Below are 8,962 nucleotides of genomic sequence, written 5' to 3'. Positions count from 1 at the left end.
CAGGCGCGCCTGGCATAATTTATGCAAGAATTCGGCCCGGGTGGCGGAGGCCGAGGGAGAGGCCGGGAGAAAGGGGCGGTGCGGGACTGCGGGGCCCCGGCTGCGGAGGGCGGGCTGGGCGCCACTTCCCGTCCCCGGGCGAGCTGGCGGGCGGGCGCCGGCGCCGGCGCTCGGACGGCTTCTGACGCCGCCGGTGCGCGGACGCTTGCCCCATGGCTGGCAAGGCTTCTGGGAGCGCTCGGCCGCCGCGCGGAAGCGCTCGAGCGCGGACTGGAAAGGGTGCCACGTTTCCCCGCGCGGCACCTTTCCGAATGACCGGTGCGCCGCCTGGGGAGAGGACGCTGCCCCTGTGAGCCTTGGTCGTCTGCCTGGCCAGTGCAACGCTGAGCGGACAGCGGTGGCTCGACGTGTTTGGCTACCTCTTCTGTAGTTATCCTTCAACTTGAAATTATTTTCCCACATAAAATTATTTAGAATGGGCACCTTCCGTTTCAAATACATCCATCCTGCGCTTCATGGCTTTTCCTACATACTTACTGATAGGACAGTCAGATTCTAGCAGTAAATCAAAAAGTATAACTAGATGACGTTGATTTTGTGCCGTGACAAAATAAGGAAAGCGCTCAATGGTTACGAAACAAAGAAATAGGTTGTGTGCCCATTATTAAACATGCCGGGACTAGAATGTTTTAACCATTCTTTGGCAAAAGTGACACTTTTATGTGATCTTATAGCTGTAAATACCCAAGCCTCTTACTCTATTTCTCTTCCCAGTAGAAAATAAATATTAAACTTGAGAATTTTTTCTTTTACTAATTTTCCTTTCAGAAGATAAATCTATAAACATTCATTAAGCACCTCCTGTGTTCGAATAGTTGTAATTTGCTTAAAATTGTAAACAACTGTAAACTTTAAAATGATTTGAGCAAAATATTACAATTATTTTAAAATCAAGCAATGAACTTAAATCAATCAAAGATTGGCCTAGAATAAACAGGGTCTATAGACTTACTAGTCTTGAAATCCAAAATAAACAGAAATTTGCAAAATTACCTAAAATATACTTTTTCCCCACTCACTGATGGTTAACACTATCTAGTGCTCAGTATGTATTCACAGTATTTCTGTTTGAAGGAAAGACTGATAAAAGCAATTTCATTATGTAACTACTACAACTATTCCATAACAAAGTAAATGATTATATAGGACGTATTAACTAAAACATTTATTTTCCTAATACTAGTAGTTGCTTTATAAGTGTTTGCTAGTTTACTGTGCTTTATTAAAATGCACTGGTTTTGATTTTATTGTATCCTGTATTTGAATGATGTTTTTTAAAAAGGACATATTTTAATCAAGGACTGTACAGATAATCTTCAGAAAGAACAATGATTCTAGAGAAAGAAAGAATACTGACACTAAAACATTGAAAAATACTAAAATCAGTCATAACATAAACCATTCTGAGGTTAGACTTACATTTCTGATAAGTTTATATCTGTTGATGAAAGTGTATGGGGAACAAATGCTTTCATGTGCATTCTTAGTTATATATTTAAGTATACACAGATATACATATTCATTTGTGAACATTTGTATGTTTATTCACTTATATGCATACCATATACATATTCATCTGGAGATATGTTGTTGTTGTTAGATGTCCTCAAGGTTGGTTCCGACTCATACTAACCCTGTGTTCAACAGAATGAAACACTGCCCAGTCCTGCACCATCCTCAGAATTTTGTTAAGCTTAAGCCCACTACTGTTGCCACTGTGCCAATACATCTTCTTGGGAGTCTTCCTCTTTTTCGTTGACCTTCCACTCTGCCAAGCATAATGTCTTTCCACAGGAATTTGTCCCTCCTGAAAAATGTCATAAGTATGAGAGATGAATGGAGTCGCTCATAGTCCTGGCTTCTAAGGAGTACTCTGACTGTACTTATTCCAACACAGATTTGTTTTTCTTCTAGGAGTTCCTGATACTTTCAATATTCTTCCCCAACACCATAACTCGTGTACCAATTCTTCTATGGTCTTCATTATTCACTATCCAACCTTCACATGCGTATGAAGCTATTGAAAATACAGCTCAGTCCTCAAACTGACATCTTTGCTCTTGAAAACTTTAAAGAGGTCTTGTGCAACAGATCTACCTCGTGCAATGCATCATTTGGTTTCTTGACTGCTGCTTCCATGAATGTTGATAGTGGAGCAAAGCAAAATGAAGCCTTTAACAACTTCAATCTCTCCTCCAGTGATGTGGTCCAGTGGTGTGGATTTTTGTTTTGTTTACATCAAGGTGAAATCCATACTCAAGGCTGTGATCATGACTCTTCATCAGTATTTTAAGTCCTCTGTTTTCTGCAAGCAAGGTTGTATCAACTGCATATCGCAGGTTGTTAATGAGTCTTCCTCCAATCCTGATGCCACGTTCTTCATATAATCCAGTTTCTTGAACTATTTGCTCAGCATGCAGATTGAATAAGTATGGTGAAAGAATACAACCCTGGCATACAGTATTCCTAATTTTAAGCTATTCAGTGTTGCCTTGTTCTGTTCAAACAACTGCCTTTTGGTCTATGTACAGGTTCCTCATCACTACTCTCTCAGTTTGTCATACTGTGGTGGCTTGTGTGTTGCTATGATTCTGGAAGCTATGCCACAGGTGTTTTAAATACCAGTAGGGTCACTCACAGTGGATAGGTTTCAGATGAGCTTCCAGACAAAGACAGACTAGGAAGAAGGAGAGAGGAACTGCTTTGGAATATTTAGTCACTGAAAACCTATGAACAGCAGTGAAATACTGTCAGATATATTGCCAGAAAATGAGCCCCTCAGGTTGGAATGCATTCAAAATGTGACTGGGAAAAAGCTGCCTCCTCAAAGTAGAGGTGACTGATGACATGGATGGAGTAAAGCTGAAGGGACACAACTCAAAATGAAGAGAAACAGCTGTAAGCATCCATTAATAATTGGAACGTGGAATGTACTAAGTATGAATTTAGGAAAATTGGAAATTGTCAAAACATCGATATCCTAGGTATTGTTGTTGTTAAGTGCCATTGAGTCAATTCCGACCCATAGCGACCCTGTATAGGGTTTCCAAGGAGCAGCTGGTGAGCTTGAACTACTGACCTTGCAGTATCAAATGACTTTGCAGTCTGACACATTAGCCCACAGCGCCACACCAGGACTCCATCCTAGGCATTAGTGAGCTACAATGGGCTGGCATTGACCATTTTGAATCTGACAATCACATGGCTTACTATGCCGGGAATGACAAATGGCATTGCATTCATCATCAGAAAGAACGTATCAAGATCTCTCATGAGATGTCTGTGATAGGATAATATCCATGCACCTAAGGAAAGACCAGTTAATACTACTATTATTCAAATATTATTCAACCACTAAGTCCAGTGAGGATAAAATTGAAGAATTCTACCAACTCTGGTAGCATAGTGGTTACGAATCAGGCTGGGAACCTCAAGGTCAGCAGTTTGAAACTACCAGCTGTTCCATGGGAGAAAGATGAGGTTTTCTGCTCTTGTAAAGATTTACAGTCTCAGAAACCCTGTAAAGGGTCGCTATGAGTTGGAACCGACTCCACGGCACATAACAACAACAACAACCAACTTCTTCAGTCTGAAATTGACCAAACATGCAGTCAAGATGTATTGATAATCACTGGCAATTGGAATGCAAGGGTTGGAAACAAAGAGGAAGGACCAGTAGTTGGAAAATGTGAGCTTGGTGATAGAAATGATGCTGGAGAACGCATGATAGAATTCTGCAAGACCAATTGTTCATTTCAAATACCTTCTTCAGACAACATGAGGTGACTATACACATGGACCTCATCAGATGGAATACACAGAAATCAAGTTGACTATATCTGTGGAAAGAGAAGGTGGAAAAGCTCATTTCACCTTCTCTTTCCACAGAATCAGCCAAAACAAGGCCAGGGCAGATTGTGGAACAGACCCTGAATTGCTCGTATGCAAATTCAAACTGAAGCTGAAGAAAATGAAAACAAGGCCATGAAAGCCAAAATATGACCTTGAAATATATCCCACCTGAATTTAGAAATCATCTGAAGAACAGATATGATATATTAAACACTAAAGACCGAAGACCAGAAGAGTTGTGGGATAGCATCAAGGACGTCATACAGGAAGAAAGCCAAAATTCATGAAGAAGAGACAATGACATGGAGCGATGGAGAAGCTGGGGGCTTTAGATCCAGAGAGGGAGAGCGACTGTGTACTGAAGACTGGGGAAGAGGGGCGGGAATAGTGTAGGGGTATACCCTTTGGTTGGTTGATGATGCATGGAGGGGATTCTAACCATGGCAATGATACGATGTACGATAGAATGAATGTAAAACTAATGTTCTCCCATGTAAACTATCATATAATTCACAATAAAACACTAAAAAAACAAAAAAAGTCATTAAGAAGACAAGAAGGAAAAGATCAAAATGGATGTCAGAAGCGACACTGAAACTTGCTCTCCAGCATAGAGATGCTAAAGCAAATGGAAGAAATGAGGAGGAACAGAAAATTTCAAAGTTCAGCTCGAGAAGACAAAGTCAAATATTATAATGAAATGTGCAAAGACCTGGGGTTAGAAAACGAAAAAGGAAGAACTCACTCAGCATTTCTCAAGCTGAGGCAACTGAAGAAAAAAATTCAAGCCTAGACTTGCGTTATTGAAGGCAAATTATTGAATGATGCAGAGAACATCAAAAGAAGATGGAAGGAATACACAAGTCTCTGTACCAAAAGGAAATGGTTGATGTTCAACCATTTCAAGAGGTAGCATATGATCAAGAGCCAATGATCCTGTATGAAGAAGTCAAAGGTGCATTGAAGGAATTGGCAAAGAACAAGGCACCAGGAATTGATGGAATACAAATTTAAATCTTTCAACAAAGTGTGGCAACACTGGAGGCACTCACTCATCTATACCAAAAAAATCTGGAAGATAACTCTCTGGCCAACTGATTGGAAGAGATCTATATTTGTTCCCATTCCAAAGAGAGGTAGCCCAATGGAATGTGGAAACCATTGGACAACATCATTGATGTCCCATGCGAGTCAAGTTTTACTAACGGTAATACAGAAATGGCTGTAACCATACATTGACAGAGAACTTCCAGAGGTTCAAGTCAGATTCAGAAGAGGATATGGAACAAGTGATATCATTGCTGATGTCAGATGGATCTAGGATGAAAGCAGAGAATACCAGAAAGATTTTTGCCTGTGCTTTATTGTCTATACAAAGGCTTTTGATTGTGTGGATCATGACAAGCTATGGACAACACTGCAAGGTATGAGTATTCCTAAATGCTTAATTGTGCTCTTGAGGAACCTGTACATAGACCAAGAGGTAGTTGTTTGACCAGAACAAATGAACACCAAATGGTTTAAAATTAGGATAGGTATGCAACAAGGTTGTATTCTTTTACCATACTTACGACTCGACGGCACTTAACAACAACAACAACAACAATTCAATCTGTATGCTGAGCAAATAGTCCTAGAAGAACAGCAGAACTGGAGGAAAACTCAGTACCTGCAATATGCAGATGATACAACCTTGCTTGCTGAAAGTGAAGAGGACTTAAAATACTGATGAAGATCAAAGACCACAGCCTTCAATATGGATTGTGTCTCAATGTAAAGAAAACAAATATCCTCACCACTGGACCAATAAACAACATTCTTATCAATGGAGGAAAGATTGAAGTTGTCGAAGACTTCATTTGTCTCAGATCAACCATCAACACCCATGGAAGCACAGTGGCAGCATCAATGGACTCAAACATAGCAACGATCATGAGGTTGGCCAGTACCGGGCAATGTTTCATTCGTTGTGCCTAGGGTTGCTATGAGTTGATATTGACTCCATGGCACCTAGCAACGATAACAACAACACAGGTTCCTCGTGAACACAATTAAGTGTTCTGTAATACTCATTTTCTGCAATATTGTCCATAGCATTTCATTATCGATACAGTCAAAAAAAGACATTTGGCCAGGTAGCTGTCTTCCAAATTTCTTGGCATAGATGAATGAGTGCTTCCAATGCTACATCAGTTTGTTGAAAATTTCAATTTGTATTCCATCAATTCCTGGAGTCCTGTTCTTTACCAATGCCTTTAGTGCACCTTGCTCTTCTACCTTCAGTACCACTGGCTCTTGATCATATGCTATCTCTTGAAACGGTGGGATATCGTCCATTTATTTTTTGTACAGTGACTCTGTATATTCTTCCCATTTTCTTTTGATACTTTATGTATCATTCAATATTTTGCCCATAGAATCCTTCAATGTTGCAATCAAGGCATGAATTTTCTTCTTCAGTTCTTTCAGTTTGAGAAATGCTGAGCATGTTATTCCCTTTTTCGTTTTTTAATTCCAGGTCTTTGAACATTTCTTTAAAATACTTGACTTTGTCTTCTCAAGCTGCATTTTGAAATATATATAACCAAAACAGCAGATGTCAAAGACAGAATATAATGTCTAAAAAGAAAATATTAGTCTCTAACTGTAAGAGAACACACAAGAATATAACAAGAAAGACTAAAAGACTTATTTCTTACCTTTTACAGTGTTGTTGTTAAGTGCTGTCAAGTCAGTTCTGACCCATCGCGACCCTGTATAGGATTTCCAAAGAGTAACTGGTGAGCTTGAACTGCCGACCTTGTAGTTCAAACTGACACTGTAGTCCAGCACATTAACCCACAGGCCACACCAGGACTACCTTTTATAGTATACTCCAGTTTTTATCAGATATGAGTTGATTTCAAGACAATTTATAAGCTAAAAAAGATGACATCTACATAAAGTGAAAATTACAGTTAATCTTTAATCAGCAACCTGTGCCCTTGGATATTTTAAATAATGAAATTCCTTTGAAACATACCAGAAATAGGACAGGGTCCAACTTAGAAACAAATCTGCAGCCCTGCTCTGACTTACTCTCCCTCCTTATACCTATCACTGTCCTGACAGTAATCATGAAGAAGTCTCTAATAGCTTTTATAGGTTTTTCAGCAGGAGAATTTGAGCAGCCTTGCAAAGCAGAAAGCCCCTGGACAAACTTCTAGGTTCTCTGGCCTACCTAAATCATAACTCCACTCCCCTATCTTTACAAAGCCTTGAAAGTTTACTCCCCAGTGCTTCACTGTTGAAGTTTTCCCAATGAGAATAATTTAAATGCACAAACTTACCCTTTAAGTACACAAATATCTTAACTAAGAGATAAGTGACCATAGAAAGATGAATGTAAATTAGTTCCCTGGGCTAATTTCCTCCCAACAAATTTAGAGTTTATTCATACCTACTACAAGGTTATAGTCTCTGGAAGCATAGCGGCTCTGTACGATAAGCTCTGGACTATGAACCATATTGAAGATATGTAGAAAAATATAGATATACTACAAGCACACACACACAACCACACTGCTTGTCTTAATTTTGGCCTACCTAAAGTTGTACATTTCCAAACCAATTAGTCAGCATGTAGCCTTAAAGAGTTGGACTTTATTTTGGTGGGCTATTACAGCAAACCTTAAAATGAACTTTTTAGAGTTAGTAAAACCAAAACCAAACCAAACCCACTGCTATCAAGTCAATTTGAACTCATAGGGATCTTATATAGGATTTCCAAAACAGCTTTATCTTTCTCCCTCATAGCAACTGGTGGGTTTGAACCACAGACCTTGAGGTTAGCAGCCTAACTTCTAACCCATAGCGCCAGGAGCTCCTTAGAGTTACTAAAGGGTACAGAATTAGGATTGTACTTGAATTTTCACTTGAGTCATCATTCTACTGCAAGCAGAAATATACTAAATCCTTATCTATCCTAATTATGAATGAATATTAAGATAGTTATTGAACTGGAAGCATCATGTATATTGACATGGTCATAATTAAATAATACTTACCTGCTTGCCTGCTAAAGAAAATGTGATAAAATGTTAATATTTAGAAAATCTGGGTGAAGAGTATATTGTTGTCATTATTGCTGTTAAGTGCCGGCGAGTCAATTTTGACCCATAACAACCCTGTACAGGGTTTCTGAGGAGCAGATAATATTCATATGTATTTCTAATGGATTTGAAATTATTTCAAAATAAACCATTTTAAATGTCCCAAATATAGATAGATATTTATATAGATAGATATGTGGTGTCATAAGATAAGCACTCCACCTCAACGTTAGTTTGAACTATAGGATAAGCATTGGACTGCTAACCATAGGTTAGCAGTTCGAACCTACCAGCCACTCCACAGAAACCCTCTTGCAGGGTCACTAGGAGTTGGAACCAACTCTATGTCACTTAACAACAACAAAGTAAATTTTGAAGGACGAAAGGGAAAATCTAAACTAATGGTATAACCTTCCACCGTAAATTTTTTTCATAAAGAAAAGAACCCAGTTGCATATGTAAGTGCTGGTATATTTATTAGAAAATTGATCACATCCTTTTACATTAAAATATTCCTTTATATTGACTAAAGTTACATTTCCTAATGATGTAATCTTTTTATTAGTTGTACTACTCTAAGGTTACTGGGTAGTTACTTTAATGTTGAACTGAATTGTTGAATGTTAAAATGCTAAATGTTGCATTGCACATATTTTTATAATAATAAGAGTAATAAAGTTTGTTTTTTGTTTTTTCTTAATTGGGTTACTGAGTCACTCTTACTACAGATTAAGATGTACCTGAATACAAAGGCATTGGTTTCTCATTATTTTTTGCTTGTTTGTTTTTCAGGTTTTAGCATACAGAGTATATGAGTACAAATTAGTTCAATTTTTTTAAAAGGTTATTTTAAAAAATTACTTTCATGGATTAAGGACCTAAATGTGAATCCCAGAATTATGAAGGCCATCAATGAAAAACTCAGGACAAATGTGAGGGCACTAATTCTGGGAATACAC

Source organism: Chrysochloris asiatica, unplaced genomic scaffold (genome assembly GCF_000296735.1).
Source record: "Chrysochloris asiatica unplaced genomic scaffold, ChrAsi1.0 scaffold00259, whole genome shotgun sequence".
In the NCBI taxonomy this organism is placed as follows: Eukaryota; Metazoa; Chordata; class Mammalia; order Afrosoricida; family Chrysochloridae; genus Chrysochloris; species Chrysochloris asiatica.
This window is presented reverse-complemented; position numbering follows the sequence as displayed.